This window comes from Octopus bimaculoides, chromosome 12 (assembly GCF_046866305.1).
Source record: "Octopus bimaculoides isolate indiv1 chromosome 12, ASM4686630v1, whole genome shotgun sequence".
In the NCBI taxonomy this organism is placed as follows: domain Eukaryota; kingdom Metazoa; phylum Mollusca; class Cephalopoda; order Octopoda; family Octopodidae; genus Octopus; species Octopus bimaculoides.
In genome coordinates this window covers 16,194,979-16,214,978 of record NC_142939.1, presented here as the reverse complement: position 1 = coordinate 16,214,978, position 20,000 = coordinate 16,194,979, and the positions used below count along the sequence as shown (strand labels likewise).

Genomic DNA, 20,000 nt, shown 5'->3' with positions numbered 1-20,000 from the left:
GCAAAGTTGGAGTCTTTGGCACCGTGCAGTAGTGCCCTGTTCTAGCATTAGAGTAACTCTCGATGCCAAAGTTCGGGTCAAGACCCTCCAGGGTCTTCTAGATATATATTATTTCATGTCTGTCCCACCTACACTGTAGGGAATAGAGTATCAATCTCATGAGTCTTTCGCAGTAGCTTATATGCTGCATTGAGGCTATCTTCGTCATGTAGCTTCGTTGGATTGCCTCAACTTCTGCAATTAATTTTACGCTGGTTAGTGACCATAGCAAGGCGCAATAGTCATATATATATATATATATATATATATATATATATATATATAACTGCGATTCAAATTATTAACGACGTAACAGTTTTTTGTTTCGTTTAAACACTATTCATTACTATTCAACGAAATTTTCACAGAATGTTGGCAACAGTTATATGCGCGTAGTGTGTAAAAAACGTCATTATATATATATAGAGAGATAGATAGATAGATAGATAGATAGATAGATAGATAGATAGATAGATAGATAGATAGATAGATAGATAGATAGATATGTATAGACAAATATATAAATGTGTGTGAGGGGGCTCCCTATTTTTACTTATTCTCTGCCAGAAGCTAATAAGCTAATAAATAAGCAGAAATATGTTATTAAAGAAGAACACTATGTAAGTTGATATCTCACTGTTATAAAACACTAAGTGAAAAAAGTGATTTCCTTTGTAATTTAATTCACAGGAAATGAAGTACTGAGAATGTTAGAAATATATGAAACCATGTTAAAGAGTTTCTTATTAACTCTCTAAATATTATGTATCCCATCTATATATCGGCACAATATTCCATTATGTTTAGTGTAATTTTCGATCTTATTGATGAATATACGTGAATGCTGCATCCGTGAAGTTTGGCTGCATGTTGAAAGATGTAGTTTAAGTTATTAATCCCTTGACATAATCCGTATTTCTTATCCTATGCAGCATTTCTTATCCCAACTCTGCAAATGACATCGTTCGGTGCATCTAAGAAGATAGATAAACATAATTATACGACGACGTCAAACTTCAAGGGCAGGTCTATCACCTCATTGGTTCCTTGTTACCCACAAATGAACAACCACAATTCCTCCAAATTTACTTTATGTGTGATGTAGGACAACAAACCCGAAGGAGCTGTCAATATTTCAGATGATGGGTCGAGTTAGACACAGCGCCGACTGCTGCAAAAGAGAGTATATCCACTGACAGCTTCTCTGTGCGTTCAAAGATCACATAGCCCTCACAGGTTAGGGCCTGAAATGTTCCATACGGACGCATAGCATGTTGCTTAGTCGAATTAGCCCATAATTTGCTCCACAAATGTTTTGTTGTCAATATTGTACCTTCCCATATCACCTGCTTCAACATAACTGTAATGTATTATATACAAACTATGCCCTTTTAACGCCGAGCAACGCCGGGTGTTTCTGCTAGTGCATATATATATATATGTGTGTGTGTGTGCGCGCGTGTGTGTGTGTGTGTGTGTGTGTGTGTGTGTGTGTGTGTGTGGGTGTATACATTGCTGTATTGAAGTATACACAAACAGAATGACACCTAAATATATCAAATATAGAGGATAGTTGAATTGTTATAATGAGGGGATATAAAGAAAATTGTTGTAATAAAATGGTACCCCCGAGTTTCAGTTAATTTTAGCGTTAAGATTCACTTTTGAAATCTATTTTTCAGAGTTTCAGACAATTTTGTTGTATACCTAGTCTGATTATGGTAATCTGAAACTCGGGGTACCATTTTTTTTTATTACAACAATTTACTGTATATCTTGTTATTGTAATAAGTATATATATATATATATATATATATATATATATAACCTATGTATATGTATGTGCGTACGTGTGTGTGTATGTGCTTCGCTAATAAGCCCGAGAAAGAGGTCAAAACATACAAGAAACTTCTGCAATTAATAATTTCAATGCAGACAATATTTAGTTTTATACACATTTATGTAGTGTGAAGTCGTAAAACATCTAGTCTTAGACTATCACTGAGTAAGCAACAAAATTATTCTGTAGTAGCATATTGTGTCTATTTTAAGAAAAGAGAAAATTTCGTGATTGTTCATATCAAAAAAATATTTTATAATGTTTATATCAGAATATCAAACAAGTTACTTCGTAACTTCTATATATTCTTAGCTCTCGTTGTCAACTAATCAATACTCTAAAACTTCTTAAAGCGCTGAATGTATTAAATATTTCATTACTAAAATCATTCGTAACGATATTTTGTTACGAAAACCACCATTAACTTGATATATTTTCAAAAGATATATTTTTATAGATATATTTCTCAGAGTACTGTCTTCGAGCCACTACTATCCGTAATGGCTCTCTCACACATGAACTCAGCTGCTCAGATAGCCACCCTTGTTAGCTATGCATATGCCGCAAAAGTCTCTCTGAGGAATACAGAACCCTGGAGTTATTGCGCACCTGCAGCAAGAGTTCGACGCAATGTACAAGTGGACTGAGGACAATAACAGGCAGGTTAATACAGGCAAATTTCAAGCCATGCGCGACCAACACACGAAGCTAAATGAAAACAAACAGGATACACTGGCCCAGGATGGATTGCAGTCCCCGAATCAAAATCAATGGTCTTCCAGATGCACGCTATTCTGTTGGCGATAAAGGGCAGACGGGAGAGACTGAAAAATTTAAGGCTACTCCGTAGAACGATGGCAGGAAAGATATCCAGTAATATACATCTGGAATATCCCAGAAGAAATTGTGCCAAACTTTGGCATTGAAAAATTACTCAAACAGCTGATTGGGGTGCCACTGCATACTACCAAAACTCCCAACATTGCCATCAGGATACAAGACCAGATATTGCAACAACTTCGGTGTCAAGGGCCCACAGTGCTGCAGTATCTTCCCAAAAAGCCAAAGTGACCTAAATAGGGTGGATATAGGCGTCTTCAAAACCAAACTTGATGTTCATCTTTCAAGGTTTCTGGATGAGCCTGTCTGGTGGCAAGAAACACCGATAAGAACAACATTCAAATGCCGCATATCAGTAAATATCTGAAGTAGTGAAATACTAGCAAAGATAACGGCGGTTCCCCGGCATGGCTACAACTCTCGAACTGAAACTAATAAAGAAGTTATTCTAGATGCCAATACGCTTGAACTCTTGGTTGAGGTTTGCGTATCATTTTCTAATTTGCTCGTTTTGTGCAAATCCATAATTTCCTGGTTCTTTACTTCAGAATGTAACACATTTGTATTAGAAAAAGGACAGCAGTGTGATAAAAACCGTACAGTTTAAATTAAGTTTGAAAGGTATGTTCAATTAGATGATATTCATTTAATAAAGTCAATGCTGCTAATGAATTTGAGAAACACATGAACAGTTCGATATTCCATTCCGCCCACCGTCAATATAGAGTGGATTTTTTTTAACATATTCAAAAGTACCTGGTAATCGTTTGTATAACAGAAGAGAGTAGGAACAAAATTTCTTTAATTTCCTGACATAACAAAAAACGAATTCTTTCAATTGTTCCAAAAGTTATGTAATATTGTTGGAAGCTTTACACCTGTATGAAATTCTATTTTCAGGAAATATCTTACATACAAATATGATCAATTATCTGTACGGGAAAAATAGGGAAAAAATTAATGTCAGTGTAAGATTTGTGCAACTGGTTACAGGAAATAAAATTGGTTCATTTGATGGTGATTTATCCTTTAAAGATGAATTGAAAGATTTTCATTGAAACGTGAATGATATGAGGAAAATCTTAGCAATTAATTAGATTGAATTAAATATTTCAATTATAAGGAGTTACGTTAATGTAATGAAATTGTTATATATTATACTGCACAGAAGATTTGCGTAATGAAAGAGGAATCTGTATATTCAATTGAATAAAATATATTAATCGGTTATATTTTCCAATATGTCTAAGAGATATGCGAATAGTTGCTTGGAGCACAGGATCTTCAGATTAAATTACTGACAGTAGACAGATAATCCTTCTAATCTCTAAGATAAATCATGCGTGGATGATATATTCCGTAGTGATTTCTTGTTAGCCTGCGTTCATTTAGCTTTCGTCGATGCAGGATTTCGAGAAGACATCACTAACATATCCCGTAAAGTAAAAGTTCTATTCAAATATAATGACTGAAATACTTACATGTACATATATACGTATCTGTGTGTGGAAAGCGCTTGTTCATAATGTATGTATACATGTGTATTTGTACGCAATATATATATTTTTTATATGTGCATACATGCAATACCAAAGTCTTTTGGGAAGCACTAATTTTAATTGAACTACGAAACTAATCAGCAGAGAGAACCACGCACATGCACGCACGCACACACGCACACACACACTCACACACGCGCGCGCGCACGCAGCAGAACTGTATGTCTGAATGTATATTCATGCATATATACACGTGTTCTTTGTCAGCAACAACAGAAATTGACAAGCATTTTACTTGCATGAAGTTAAGAACGCCTTTTATATTCCAATATCTTCACTTCTACAGGAAGATATACTATGCTGAGTAATTATATCTCACATCAATTTAATGCTACGGAATTTACAATTAAGTGTGTCTAATGGACAGCGATTCAATAACAAATATTTGAAACATTAGGAAAGTAAAACAATCGGCAGGTGTCAGTTAAGTACGAAGACAGAATTTTTAAAAATGAAATATATATATTAATGAAATAGGATACATGTAGCATTTATGTATCTCATTTGCAGATATCGTTAATTTGATATTTAAATAATAATCATAGTGGTGATGTTGATGATGTTGATGATGATGATGATGATGATGATGATGATATGGAAATAGAGAGATAACAGGAACGGAAGCCTTAAAACAGAAACGATCGCTGCTATAATAAGTGCATTAAGTATGATCAAAATCCATCCAAACGTAGCGGCAAAATATCAGGACTAGTTGGGACCCGCACACATCCTACGTCAATCGCTTTCAATACAGTGAAAATAACAGCACTGAAATAAACCAGAGCGCATAACCAGGACACACAGAACTTTGCTCAGTAGTGCAGTGAAAGCGCATGATAAAAATCAAATAATAAAAATAATAATAATACCACAGATTTTCTTGTCAGTTGTTTGACCTTAACCAGTTGAGCATGTCCCTTAGTGACTGAAATTATGTGCATCTCTGATCACGAGCAGAACTTGTAGGGGAGCATCATAGCCATGTGTTGAGAGGAATACTTTGCGGTTTGGATAATTCAGATTTGAAAATACGGGCGTTTTGTTCATCATCCTTAAACAACCCTTATCTAGGGACCTTTTGAGCGGGTTGGGATACTCGATCTGAATAAAATTCTAACTGGGCCCCACCTGCAATGTCATGCGTTGTTTATTTTGATATGAGATTACCATGTCGCGCACATACGGTTGTGATGCATGTGCCTGGTGTACCCTTATCAGACATGTAGTCAAGATGGGTATACTGGGCTTCGTATATTTTACCCGTGTCACTTTGATGGCGTCCACTGCTGTCTCACTCAATAACAATAATAATTCTCTGTAGTAAAGGCAAAATGCTTGGGATTTGGGGGCGGGTGCTAGTTGGTTATATCGACCCCAGTGCTCATCTGGAACTGCGTAGGCGTGTCAGAATCGCTAGGAAGTTAGGGCGAAGCTTTTCTATATACATGAACACACACACACTCTCTCTCTATCTCTCTCTCTCTCTCTCTCCCTCTCTCTCTCTCACACACACACACACACTCATGTATAATGTACTGTTCTATTATAGGTAAGTTAGAAAAACAAATACTCCATTCACTGAGAGATAGATATCATTCACTGTAAACGGTATTTTAAAGAAAAGCTACTAATAGTTTCACACCATGAAGACACAATAAAATCGGCAAATTTATATAACGTGCCCTACGTCTCAAATGAATCTTTCAGGTTCAGTGAACATGATAAGTCGTATTTGAAAGCCATCATTGAGAAAACAAATACAAATATTATTCGTTTACAGTAAAAATAACAAATATGTGGTCTACAAAAAGTATCGAGTAATGCTTCAGTTTAATGTTGAATTGCTTCTATTATACGTTGGCATAAAACTAAACAAGGAAGCACACCCGTGTATACGCATTCAAATATATGTATATTTTGTGTGTGCCATATTATATATATATATATATATATATATATATATATATATAAAGAGAGAGAGAGACAGAGAGACAGAGAGAGACAGAGAGACAGAGAGACAGAGAGAGACAGAGAGACAGAGAGAGACAGAGAGATAGACGAAGATATATATATACATATAATTTTATATACATTTATTATGTGTTCCATAATATATATATGTGTCTGTGTGTGTGTGTGTGTTTATGCATGTTTATACAAATTCACATATCATCAAATCCCAAATAAGCAATAGCGAAATAGGAAATGAAAAAGAAAATGTAATAGTTTATCTACAGAATTTCATGATAATTTTCTTTATCAGCAGCTAAATGGTATTATCCAAAATACTGATATTTTCGTTTAAATAATTTTAAAATACTCAGCAACATAATTTTGGCAATTATTTCTCAAAAGGATACATTATCAATATCTCGAAAACTGGAAACGAAAGATTTATTCCCTGTAACAAATATCAAATTAAATTTAATTTTAGCTTCTGTTATTTCTATCCGTCCAGCAAAAAGATTGTAATTTAACATGGAGAAAAACCTATTATATTCAATTTAGCAGCGTTAAATAATAAAATACAATTTAAATAATAATGGATAAATGTATCCTTCTATTTGGAAAGTACTATTCTGTCTGTCGGTTTGTCTCTTTCACACCCCTCTATATTTCACTTAGTCTTCCTTCCAACATCAATCTATTTGATATTTTTATTTTTATTTGTCCATATTGATATGTGTGCATACAAATGACAGCTTAATTGAATAAACCCTACTGCGTGTTTCTGCTTCAAAAACACAAAAAAACACAAAGCTATATGCTTGTGTAAATAGCCATATAAAGGAGTGCGGCAATATACATGGATTATTCATACACTCATACAAACAAATACTTGCAGATCGAGACACAAATATATTTTCACAGACTTAACCACACACAATGAGTATACGTAAGTATATATTTCAATACACTCAACCAAAACACAGACACATAGGCGAACACACACACATATAATACTAAGAAATATACGTAGTACACGTTGTACAACAGTGTCAGTTGTTCAACTGAAGAACGTTAACTATAAGAATCACGCCATTACAATACTTATATACATGCTGTATGCACATATATACATGCATATACAAAATATGTGTGTGACTATGACTGTAAACATACGTCAAGGTAAGAAGCTTGCTTCTCAACCACATACTACCAGGTTCAGTTCCACTGCGTGGCACCCGGGGCAAGCGTCTACTACTCCACCCTCCCGCAGACCGAGGCCTAGTGAGTGGATTTGGTAGATGGAAGGTGAAAGAAGTTTACCCCACACACATATATATATATATATATATATATATATATATATATATATATATACAGAGAAAGAGAGATAGAGAGAAAGAGAGATAGAGAGAAAGAGAGATAGAGAGAAAGAGAGGGGAGAGAGAGAGAAACAGTGTCTGAAGTGATGTACACATATTGTATATTCAGAATAATAAGGTAGTCAGAATCTTAGCTGATTATATATATATATTTATTTACATATTAGCGCTTTCTTCTGTTATCGGATTTATGTGTGTATTTGAATTCACAAACATACATACAGGCATATATATAAATATATATATATATATATATATATATATATATATATATATATATATATATATATATATATATATATATATATATGTATATATATATATATATATATATACATGTATGTATGTACCAAATTGATATAAACAGCAGTTTGCAATGTGTAACTAAAGCAGAATCATAATTGTCACTAAATGTGACTAAGATGTTAGGAAACACTTAGAATGCTAGAAAAAAGAGCTAAACCGCCCTAATGAAAATATATACACTAACAGAGATCATAAATGTCCAAAAAGTGCCGATCACGTATTATTAATACTGACGTCAGTTTCAGCAATTTCCGTTGCCCTATAGTTCGGCTCTTTTCGGACCCGCTCCGTATATATACGTGTATGTGTTTGTATAGGGTTGTTGCTACATAATTTTCTTAGGTTTGTACGAATTAAACAGAACAACTGTCAGAAACGTCACATTAGGTCCGACTTACTGCATGCAAAATTACCTGCAAAGAACGATGCCATTGTCTTTGAGAAAGTCGCTTAATTACAGGTTTCACTTTACCACGTAAGTTTAATTTATTACCGGCCGGGAGTTGGCGCAGTCCTCTCTCTTGTTTGTTGTTCTACCCTTGGTGCTTCTTTAAGTCAAACGTGAAAGGTTCAGAGAAATGGCCATAGTAGACATGTCTGTTCTGGTGATCTTAAATTTCGAAAGTTCTGAAGAAGCTTTCTATAATTAATTATTTTGCTCATGTACTAATGGGCCTTGTCAATGCGTGTGCTGCTCACGATTGCAAAATCGCTGTTTCGATTCCCAAACTGGGGTATGCGTTGTGTTCTTAAACGAAACACTTCATTTTACGTGGTTCTAGTTTACGTAGCTGTAAAGGAATAAAGCAGCAGTGATTTAGCATCTCGTGCACTGATTGCCTGACTTCTGCCACCTCTACCCCCAAAGAAACCAAATTCACAACCGAGTCCTAGAACATGCGATACTGATGTCCACGCCTTGAATACGAAGACGATTAGAACAGCATTCGATAATGGTACCACGAATGTTAGAACTAAGATTTTCTCAGGAAAATATTGGATACACAGTTTAATGGATCATTGCAATCATCATGCAAGAGCATGGAAATATGTGCTTGCCTGTGATCTGTCCCTCCGCGTGCGATAAAGTACCAACGACCGACTGGGTATGACTGATTTCCGCCCTTCTAATTAATGTCACTTCTTATGCCCAAATTAGAAGTGATTATTATTTGACAGAAAGAAATGAGTTGGTTCTTTGTTAGAGGGGCTCTATCTCTCCCTATATACACAAAAAGAACATTTATACATATATATATATATATATATATATATATATATATATATATATATATATATATATATATATATATATATATATATATATATATATATATATATATATATATATGAATGTATACCCATATATATATTCATACATACATACATACATACATTTACATACATTATACAGAGTGTGTGCATGAGTGCGCAACGCAGAGGTAATATCGTAGTTCGTTAAATATTTCGATTTCTCAAAGAAGGAAAACAAATGAATCGTAAACCGAAAATAATATGGTTAATGAAGTAAATGCTATTTTCTATCACTGTCAATAACGTTTCGCTAATTTCTCAAGTGAAACTATTTGCCAATCTTATAAAATCATTTGATTTTATGGCTGCTTTAATGGCCAAATTTATAAGGTGTTCAATGAATATGTTTCATTCTTAACTGAAATAGTACAATAAGTTTCTGAAATTATACCAATCCGAATAGAGGAAATTGAAAATACTGCGTAGTTTCTCCACATACATATATATACATATATTAAACTCTCTTCCCTCTCTCTCTCTTTGTATATATATATATATATATATATATATATATATATATATATATATATACATAATTGTGTATGTATACATTCACACACACGCATAACTATATTGGTTCTTTTTTTATTTAAATTTTGATAACGTATCGTTTAATTCCCGAAAAATAGCCTCTTACCATTTTTTAAAATTTTACGTCTTGCAGTTAAATACAGTGTATTTTGTTTATTGTTTCTGATGCACCATTTTCATTATCTTTATTTTCATTTCCGTTTCCATTCCACAAACTTGCCAAAAAGCTAACGAAACAAAGGAATGAAATGGGTCTCTCTTATATCCTTATGGGAAAATGAATTCACTGCAACATTGTAATAACATTGTAACCGAAAAAAAACCGTTAGTAACAACACGGAACGTAACAACTTTGAACTATCAACACACAAACTATGGAAGTAGCACGGGTCACCTCCCTTACACAGACTGCTATTATTTAAGTGCAATGGTCTAGTTCATTCCTGCCAGGAGGCGGCGTACTCTCGCACATCTCCACTTGTCAGATTCCGTGTTCCAGAGGAACCTTAGTAGATTTATATCACTCTTATGTTAACAGTGTGACCTTTTAATTAGATACACCATACTTCCAATTTTTCTGATAACAAAGCCATCTTCCCAGCCATCTTCCCGTTTTTACCGTTTCTATAGTTTTTGAAATGCACATTATCTCAACGTATTTCCTAGGCTCTTTCGTATTTTCTTTACCACTTATTTCTTTAGCAATAGCTTATCAAAAATAGATTTTACTCTTCTTGCGAACATCAATTGTGCGGGAGAGTTTCCTGAATTTGTACTTGGATTGAGGGTCACTATGTATATTCTTAAGAAATTTGTCAGTGCTTCGCCGTTATTTAATTCATTCCTAGCATTTCTCAACACTGTGAAAAGTGTGAAAAAATCTTTCTACCTGCCCGTTTGACCTTGGGTTGTAGGGTGCAGCAAAAATATACTCTATCGCATGCCTTTTACAAAACTGCTTGAATTCATACCCAGAAAACTGCATTTCGTTGTCTAAAACTAGTGTGTCAGAGACATCGTATCGCACAAACAATTCGTATAAGAACTTTATAGTTGTCTTAGAGGTTAGTATATAGTACCTGCAAACCTCCGGCCACTTTGTACAACTATCTACTACGATTAGGTAGTAAGCGCCGTTTACCGGTCCAGAATAGTCAATGTGTAACCTAGACCGTGGAGTCTCTGTCTCTGGCCACGACTGATATTTTACCGGCAAGTGTCTTCTACTATAGCTTCGGTCCGACCAAACCTTGTGAGTGGATTTGGTAGTCGGAAACTGGAAGAAGCCCGTCGTATATAAATATATATATATACGTATGTATGTACGTATGTATATATGTATATATATGTATATGTTTGTGTGTCTATTTGTACCCCAGCATCGCTTCACAACTGATGCTGCTGTGTTTGCGTCCCCGTAACTTAACGGTTCGCCAAAAGAGACCGATAGAATAAGTATTAGGCTTACAAAGAATTAGTTCTGAGGTCGATTTGCTCGACTACAAAGGCGGTCTCCAGCTAGGCGGCAGTCAAATGACTGAAATAAGTAAAAGAGTAAATCGGCGCACAGCCTAATCTTATTTTTTTTAAATACATACCGTGGGTGCCGCCCACTTCGAGTAATCCACCTTTTTGATAACTCCACTCTTTTTGAGTTTGTCCAAATCTTCATTTACGATTTCAGTTGCCGCAAACGCTACTTTTCTGCTTGTTTTAAATACAAATACAACGTTTTCAACTACTTACAAATAGGTTTCCGTCATTCTACATAGACTTAAATCCTCTGGTACACACGCGGGAATATTTTTTTCAGTTTTTTCTTCAGTTCTCCCGAAGACTTGTTTTTAATGGGACAACCATTTATGTTATTGCAATAAAGATTGATGGGGAGATGACATAAATCGAATAGTTCTAACCAATCTGTGCCAAAAAGATTTATTGTATTATCCACAACGAATATTTTTGGTTCGCGTGTCTCTCCTCGAAATGTGACGTCGATTAATTTATCGCCTGTTACACCACGCGCTATTTTCGCTGTTTTACGTAATCTCGATTTGCCAATTTTATCCCAAGTATCCACATTTATAATCGAGATGTCACTACTTGTGTCTAACTGTAATTTGATATTTATATAATTTATTTCTATGTGCACGAATTTTCTGGTTTTCCCGTTGCAATCAATCTCCGTTGAAAACACCTCACAACTGTTTGTGCTTGAGCGTCGTAATCATGTTCTACATTGAGAACTTTGTGGCCTAGCTTCTGACAACTATAGTACTTATTGTTTGTAAACGGGCAATACTTTTGTGGCCTAGCTTCTGACAACTATAGTACTTATTGTTTGTAAACGGGCAATACTTTTTGTAGTGTAGGAATCCACAGCCATGACACGGATTGGGGCCTCACACATTTTATTTTTTGTGTTTCTTGGGACGACACATTTGAATTTTTGAAGAACCATTATCTTGTATTTTTCACATCATGTTTAAACTTTACCATAGTTTGATATTCTTCTGTGATGATGTGTAGAGATACATCTTGGTTCGCTTGCTCCATTTTCGAGAGAATCTTTGCCTGAATTTCACTATCTCCAGGTGCGATAGTCCTTGGGCGAAGATAAGTCATTTGAACATCCTGAGTGAGATACTGGAGTTTGAAATTTTCGTACATACGGTTGACTTCCCCGGCGTAGGTGATTAAATCATCCTCCTTATTTCTTTGCTAATTTCCAACACTCCATTCCGGAGTTGATTAATAAACTTCTATCACAAAATATTTTTGAAAGCAGTTCCACGGTTTCTTTGAAACCAATCTCACTCGACGTTTTTGATAAAGTTACAGTTACGCTTATGTTCGGCAGGAGCTACCTTGCGTAGTGAAAAGCCTTACTTTCTGCTCCTCCTCGGACTACGCCGACTGTAGCTCAATTAATAGTTGTTGTTGTTATTGTAATATTTGATTTTGTAACTCCTTTGTCTGTCCTTTTTTGTCCCCTCTATGTTTAGCTCCTTGTGGGCAATAAAGAAATAGGAAACGTTAGCATGCTGGGCGAAATGCTTAGCGGTATTTCGTCTGCCGTTACGTTCTGAGTTCAAATTCCACCAAGGTCGACTTTGCCTCTCATCCTTTCGGCGTCGATAAATTAAGTAGCAGTTACGCATTGGAGTCGATGAAATCGACTTAATCCTTTTGTCTGTCCTTGTTTATCCCCTCTATGTTTAGTCCCTTGTGGGCAATAAAGAATTAAGATAGCTTAACATGTTTTGCCTTGTAAATCATTATACTTTTTCTTTTCACATGAGGGTTGCGAAATTTGGAGAACTTGTATGCTTGTGGTTAATTTGTAACGTTAGTTTCTGCAGGGGAAGAGTTGGGCAGTGTGGGTCTGGGTGGGATGGGGGTTATCATTCACAGATTGTGCCTTTTTCCTCCTCTTTCTCCTCTACTTTTCTACAGTTTCCCATCCGTCTTTGCTTTTATTTTCTCCTTCTTCCTCTGTGCTAATTTCTTTTCCGCTGGTTCTCCCCGGCGGTGGAGGTGCAGTTTCTTTTACGATCACGGGTGCCTCTTATGACTTTACGGGCGGTGGAGGACATTCCCCTCTAATGAGATCTTTTTGGCCACATTTGTAACAGCGTGGGCTCCTGCCCTCCACTCTAACCCTGAATATTACTTCATCAACCGTTATGGTCCCCACCACATTTTCTAGGTCTCCGGGGCGGCCTGGCTTACCATATCCAGACTCTACCCGTACCATTTTTTTATGTGCAGTGCTGGTGGCTTAGAGGACCACTATCTTCCCGTCAATGCCCAGCAGTATAGCAGCTACTAGACAGGGCCACATTTATTTCCGGGGGTATGTCTTCTACCCTTACCCTGGAAGCAAGCCTTCCAAGGTATATGAACAGAAGTACCACCTCATCAGTTTTAAGGGGGTTGCTGAGTGTAGCCTGGCAGTATCTTCATCTCGGAACGGCACCTCCACGGTTCCAAACTTTCTTCCTCTGGCAAGGAAAGAAATTCTCTGCCAGATGGGTCTTAACGACTTTTCAATTTGATTTGTAGTCATTAATTCAATTTTCTTTGTTTTGACGGAGTAAGTTCTATAGATTATCATTTTCCTTTGGTTTTCTGTAACACGTCTTGGGGAGAGGACGTCTTTACGTCTTGTTCCTCCCAACGAAGTATATTATTGTATTTACCAAGTTCCTTTACATCAATTTCTTTGCTGTGGCTTTTGGTCACGGCCGCAAATTTCAATTTTTCTTCTTCCTTGTCTATTACAGAATCTGCTTTCAGCAACTATTCCTAGGAAGAACTCAAATTGTCGTACTCCATTTTTTATCACTGTGCTACCCACTTCAAACAAGAGGGAACACGTCAACAAAACTACCGTAAGGCAGCAAAACAAAGTGTTGTTCCACAGAAAACATGTAGAATAAACAGCAATTCAACAATACAACAATTCATTAAACAGTGACATACTACAAATACGCTTTTTAACACAAAATAGAACTAGCACGAACTAGCTCACTTACTCGGACCCCTACTATTGTTATGCAGTGGTCCAAAGGGTATCGTACTCTCGCACAACAGTCTCATATAAAATTCATCGACGAGGAATACTTATATTTGTTCAACGGAAATATCACTGCGTTGAATTATAATATATTTCGACGACACTGCCAGAGACACTGGTTACTCAATCTTAATCGTCATACAGAAATAGCTGATGCAGTGTTTAGTAAGACAGACCACACTGTGTCAAGTCTATCGCTGATAGGTTTTCATTGCTTTCGTTGTCTTAATTTAACTCCCATTGCTTGGGTTGTACAACGTTATACTGTAAAACAGTTGTCTAACGAGACGGAGAGGGCAGATACGTCCAAAATTCCCGAAGTTGAAACAAGTTCGTACCAATTTACCACAAATATATTGCATAAATAATTGGGAGTAAATGTATGTATTGATTAATCGGATGTGGTACTAAGATCAAAGCTGAAAATTGATTAAACAAAAACGTTTTTATGTGATTCGTCTGAATTCGGATAAATGATGTCTTCCAGCGGATGATTTTAATCTTCATAGATTATTAATTTAATAAATATATAAGAATATATTGTAGACATATAAATATATATGATAATTATCTGTGTGATAAGACGCTTGCTTACTTTCTCTCACTCTTACTTCCTGTTTCTGTTGTGCCTGTAATTCAAAGGGTCAGCCTTGTCACACTGTGTCACGCTGAGTATTCCCGAGAACTACATTAAGGGCACACGTGTCTGTAGAGTGCTCAGCCACTTGCACGTTAATTTCACGAGCAGGCTGTTCCGTTGATCGCATCCGCTGGAACCCTCGACGACGTAAGCGACGGAGTGCCAACAACAACATGAGCACGAACATTAAACATTGATTAATTAACAGTTTAATTAAAGAATGAATGAACAACGAAACACGTGCACGTCTATAGAACTATTCTAAAATTACTTATCTATAGAGTGTATTACAGCTACACAACTATCGTTAGTTTTCCGCACCTGGGGTTTCTTTGTTTATTAAACATTACACCCTTGTTTGTATTTAGACGTCATTTACATATGTCTGTTATTAACCAACATAACTCTCATTACATTTCTCCCTCGATAACTCTTATGAAGTTTTAGTAATGTTTGTAGCTTCAAGAAGATGTTGTTGTTTCGGGATTACAATATGTCTGTAGGCAAATTCGATAAAGTTAAAATTACATTATATTTCTTTGTTTCTCTCTTGTTTCGAATTGTAATCAATTTATATTTATTTACATATTTATTCTATTATTTCATTGTAACTGCGCATGTCATTCACAACTCCTTAGCACTGTTTATTTTTTCACTGACTGTGTTTCTTTCTCTAACAGTCGACGAAAAATCATAACCTTTAAATATGTTATGCTTCCTATTAATGTTTGTTTCTCTTTATATAAAATATGTTTAGCAGTTGCGTATAAAATATGTTTAAACTGCAACTGCTGTACTGTGGATATGCTGTGAACATTGTAAATATGATTACTATCAAGCTAACTAGCTATCTGTGTGTGTGTGTGTAGTTATATTTCGGTTAAAACCTTGTAGAATGCTGTGTACGTAGACATTATATAAATAGATCAGAGACAGAAAATGGAATTTACGAGATTCTTTTTTACACAAACACTAGAATTGTTTCAACTCATTCTTGTTCTTGTAGCCCATAGCTGAGATGCTCTACCTTCTTTAAGTGACTTTTTTAATGTTGCTTGCTATAAGATCTTGTCATTTTATTTTGTCGTATAATAATGTATAACTAGGAAGGTGCATTCTGGCAGTTCTCAGTGGGAACTGAATGACAAGATAAATTTACAGTCAAATAGAATAAATAGAATACACAGATAAAAAAAAAAGTATGTATGTCACCTGAGGAGGTGAATGCTACACCAATGTTGCAAAACAGTTGATTGTACAGCGTCTCGACAATGAGTTACATTGCGTGAATGAGTCGAAACACTTGTGGTTTTGGACAACGAAAATCGTCAATTCTATTTTCTGCCTCTGAACTATTTGTGTTTATTAACACACATACATGTATGGGTATGCGTGTGTGTGTATGCACATATTCTAATTTTGACAAAAAGGCAGTAATGCAAGCTGTACGAATGAAAAATTCGTCGTAGGTGTGAAGAAAAACCGCACAAATAACATGATAACAATTCCAGGCAAATATAAAACAAACACAAAAATACAATTCGGTGATATTTTTGTTGTGCCGCCCAAGCCCTTCCTCTATTATCTTTGTTTTGCTATCATAAAATATGTCTCAGAACGTCAGATTCTTTTGTTTCGTATTTTGACTAATTAAGTTTCCTTGTACACTTCTTTGGCTTTTGTGTGTATGTTACCTTTTTGCTTTATATTTCTACGCATTTCAGGCACGTGCTTTCGCTTGTCTGAGTCCGTGCAGTATTTTGTTTGTTTCTGTTTTGCCTCAGATTTCACTCGTATTGTGTGGTTTGAGTTTATATGTGGGTGTGGGTGTGTGTGTGTGTGTGTGTGTGTACACGCTAATCTCTATCGATATACGAGAATGAGTCAGAAAGTAATGCTATTTTGTTTAGAAAAGGCATAATTACCAACACAGGAACATGTATCATACATCAAAATGAAGCTGGTCCTCTGTGTTTCACATCTCTACTTCTCAACATAGTCCCCGATTCCCTCAATAGCAATGTTCCACCTTTTAATGAGAGCATTATCCCTGCCTTGTAAAATTCTGTTGACTTCTTCACTACAGTTTTCACTTCCTCGTCACTGCACTATCATCTCTTCGACCCCATGAAAGAGGGTTTGAGAGACAAACATTATTCCAGTGACGAGGAAATGAAAACTGTAGTGAAGAAGTGGCTCAAAGAATAGTCAACAGAATTTTACAAGGCAGGGATACCTGCTCTCATTCGAAGGTGGAACATTGCTATTGAGAGAAACGGTGACTATGTTGAGAAGGAGGGATGTGATCTACAGAGGACCAGCTTCATTTTGATGTATGATACATGTTCCTGTGCTGGTAATTATACCTGTGATAAACAAAATGGCATTACTTTTTGACTCACCCTCATACAAACCCAGGTAAATACACACGCACACGCACACAGACTCATATATTTATATAATAGGAAATTCTCATAAAAATGCCGTCTGATATTATTATATGACTTTCATACTTCCTAAATATTTGTTTATTACATTGCAAATTATATAAGACTATATATTTTCTTTGTATTAAACTCACGTATAATACATGCATTTGTTTCGTCCATAGAATACGAACAGAGAATTATAATCTTTGGAAAGAAAATTCCGATGATCACAGTTGTTACGATAAACCAGTCTTACAGGACTACACTATAAATACATGTAAGTCCATACTCTCTTTCTTGCTTAGTAAACTTAATATCGAAAGCACATTTAATGATATATTGTTTAACACGCTGATTCTTTACTTGGTACTAACATTTTCGTATGTCTCGTAAGTGTCACGTTCGTAAAATATAAATTATCTTAAGGGTATAAAAGATTTGTGTGGCTCTGTGGTAAGAAGTTTGCTTACCAACCACATTAAGAAATATTCATTTGGTTTCCTGTACCTGAAAATTTTACTCTCATAGTAACAGATTGAATAATCAGCTGTTTGAAAATAGACAAACATGACCGCACGAACCGTCTGTTCTTTCTCCAATTTCTTACAATAAATGGTAAGACGTTTGCTCCCCAAACACGTTGTTCCAAATTCAGTCTTGGACAAGTGCTTTTTACTATAGCTTCGGGCCGACCAGAGTCTTGTGAAAGGATTTGGTAAAAGAAACCCGCCGTATATACATATCTGTGTGTGTGTGTGTGTGTGTGTGTGTGTGTCTATGAGAGAAAGAGAGTGTCTGGTTTTGTGGATGCGTTTGTCTCCCACCACTTGATAACCAGTATTGGTGTGTTTATATCCCCATGACCTAGCGGTTTGGGAAAAGAGAACGATAGAATAAATGCCAGGCTTTAAAATGTAAGTCCGGGGCGTTGATTCATTGTAAATCATATGATTCATTCTAAATTTTATAATGTGAACCACATTTTCCAAATAATATTTATTTTACCATTTAATCAAAGAAGAAAATCCTGTTAAAGAAACACATCAGAAACTCCAATACTATTGGAGTGGAGGGGAACATCAACCGCAAACTGGATACAAGCTCCGACCACTTGTAATATAATGCATTCCACTAAATAAACCCCCAAACCATTAATAAACGGAAAATAAGGTGGGGTCATTTTCACAATGTTTCATGGTTTGGTGATTGTTTCTCAGAGAATTCGAACCCGGCCTACTTCTCCAATCAATGTCACATATCAGCTGCTAGAGAGAAACCAGTTCTAAATGAAGAAAAGAATGTTTCATTATGCTAAACATTTAAGGCTGCGAGCTGGCTGAATCGTTAGCACGCCGGGTAAAATGCTTGGCAGCATTTTCTCCGGCTTTACGTTCTGATTTCCAATTCTGCCGGGGTCGACTTTGCTTTTCATCCTTCGGGATCGATAAAATAAGTACCAGTGTTTTTGTTTTTTTTAATACTAAGCCTCGAGCACATATTGTGACAAGCAAATAACAATACAAAAATTCTCACATTCGGTGACAATTTTATTGGTAAGTGTTTTTAAATAAACCTACCTCATTATGTAACAGGTACTTTGAATCAACTGCACCGCACCTCTATCGAACATAAAGAAGGAAATACAAATACGGCTTTTACTGAAATTTGTATTAACAATGAAATTCAATACTACAATGCAATTATTTCAGCAACTTCGCAGTTCTCTCGAAACAATTATAGTTTTAAGAATATGTCTTTGAATTTCACTTTGGCAAAATTTATGATACAGATGCCGCAAGCATATATGCATTTCTATCCAATATTTATCAAATAATTTACGCTATATTTACCATCTACAATGACGAATATATATACATCCTTACAATAATATCAATCGAGAATATAGAATATTGTTCTTATTAAGTTTACATTTATAATAGTCCAATTTGGTGAATACCATATTCTAAATATGAACATGTGCAGCATATATATTTTTATGAATGTTTGTTTCGTTGTATGTATTGACGTTAAAGTTATAGGTAAATATATCAGATCGTAGATATATTTATTTTCATCTACCAACTAAGATTACTTATTAAGCGATATATGTTCTTGTTGTTCAGTACACGCTTGCCTTAATTGTGCGTATGATATAATAAACAACAATTCACTCCACATTCTCTAGTCGTGATTGTAAATCTACTTTACTTAGGACTAGATTATCTAAGGTGGTTTTTTTTTTCTGAAGAGCGTAGCACAAATTTGGAGGGAGATCTTCCTGCTATTTCTGTTAGGTCAAATGACTGATCAGATAGCCCCGTCATTAATATAAAATATTAAATTTTATTATATATATATATATATATATATATATATATATATATATATATACATATATATATATATATATATATATATATATATTTATATATATATATATATATAAGAATAAGGACAAGGAATCGTAAATTAATATAAAATATTAAATTTTATTATATATATATATATATATATATATATACATATATATATATATATATATATTTATATATATATATATATATTTATATATATATATATATATATATATATAT

General features: G+C 35.1%; 1 protein-coding gene and 1 long non-coding RNA gene across 9 annotated transcripts in view; one reads left to right on the top strand and one right to left on the bottom strand.

Moving 5' to 3' along the window:
* The window catches only part of LOC149133045 (uncharacterized), a 37,957-nt gene extending 26,233 nt beyond the window's left edge, over positions 1 to 11,724 (bottom strand). Inside the window, exons 1-2 of the long non-coding RNA XR_016243812.1 lie at positions 11,357 to 11,724; positions 9,865 to 9,985 (exon numbers count right to left, since the gene is read on the bottom strand). This is a non-coding gene — a long non-coding RNA (uncharacterized LOC149133045). The remainder of the gene's footprint in view (positions 1 to 9,864; positions 9,986 to 11,356) is intronic.
* The window catches only part of LOC106875324 (uncharacterized), a 314,499-nt gene that overhangs the window by 82,972 nt on the left and 211,527 nt on the right, over positions 1 to 20,000 (top strand). For 4 of the 8 annotated variants that reach the window (XM_052972106.2, XM_014923412.3, XM_089360835.1 and 1 more), the window contains one exon: positions 17,589 to 17,683. The exons of the other annotated variants lie outside the window; for them this stretch is intronic. The gene's annotated coding sequence lies outside the window, so the exon portion shown is untranslated. The remainder of the gene's footprint in view (positions 1 to 17,588; positions 17,684 to 20,000) is intronic. 8 annotated transcript variants of the gene reach the window in all.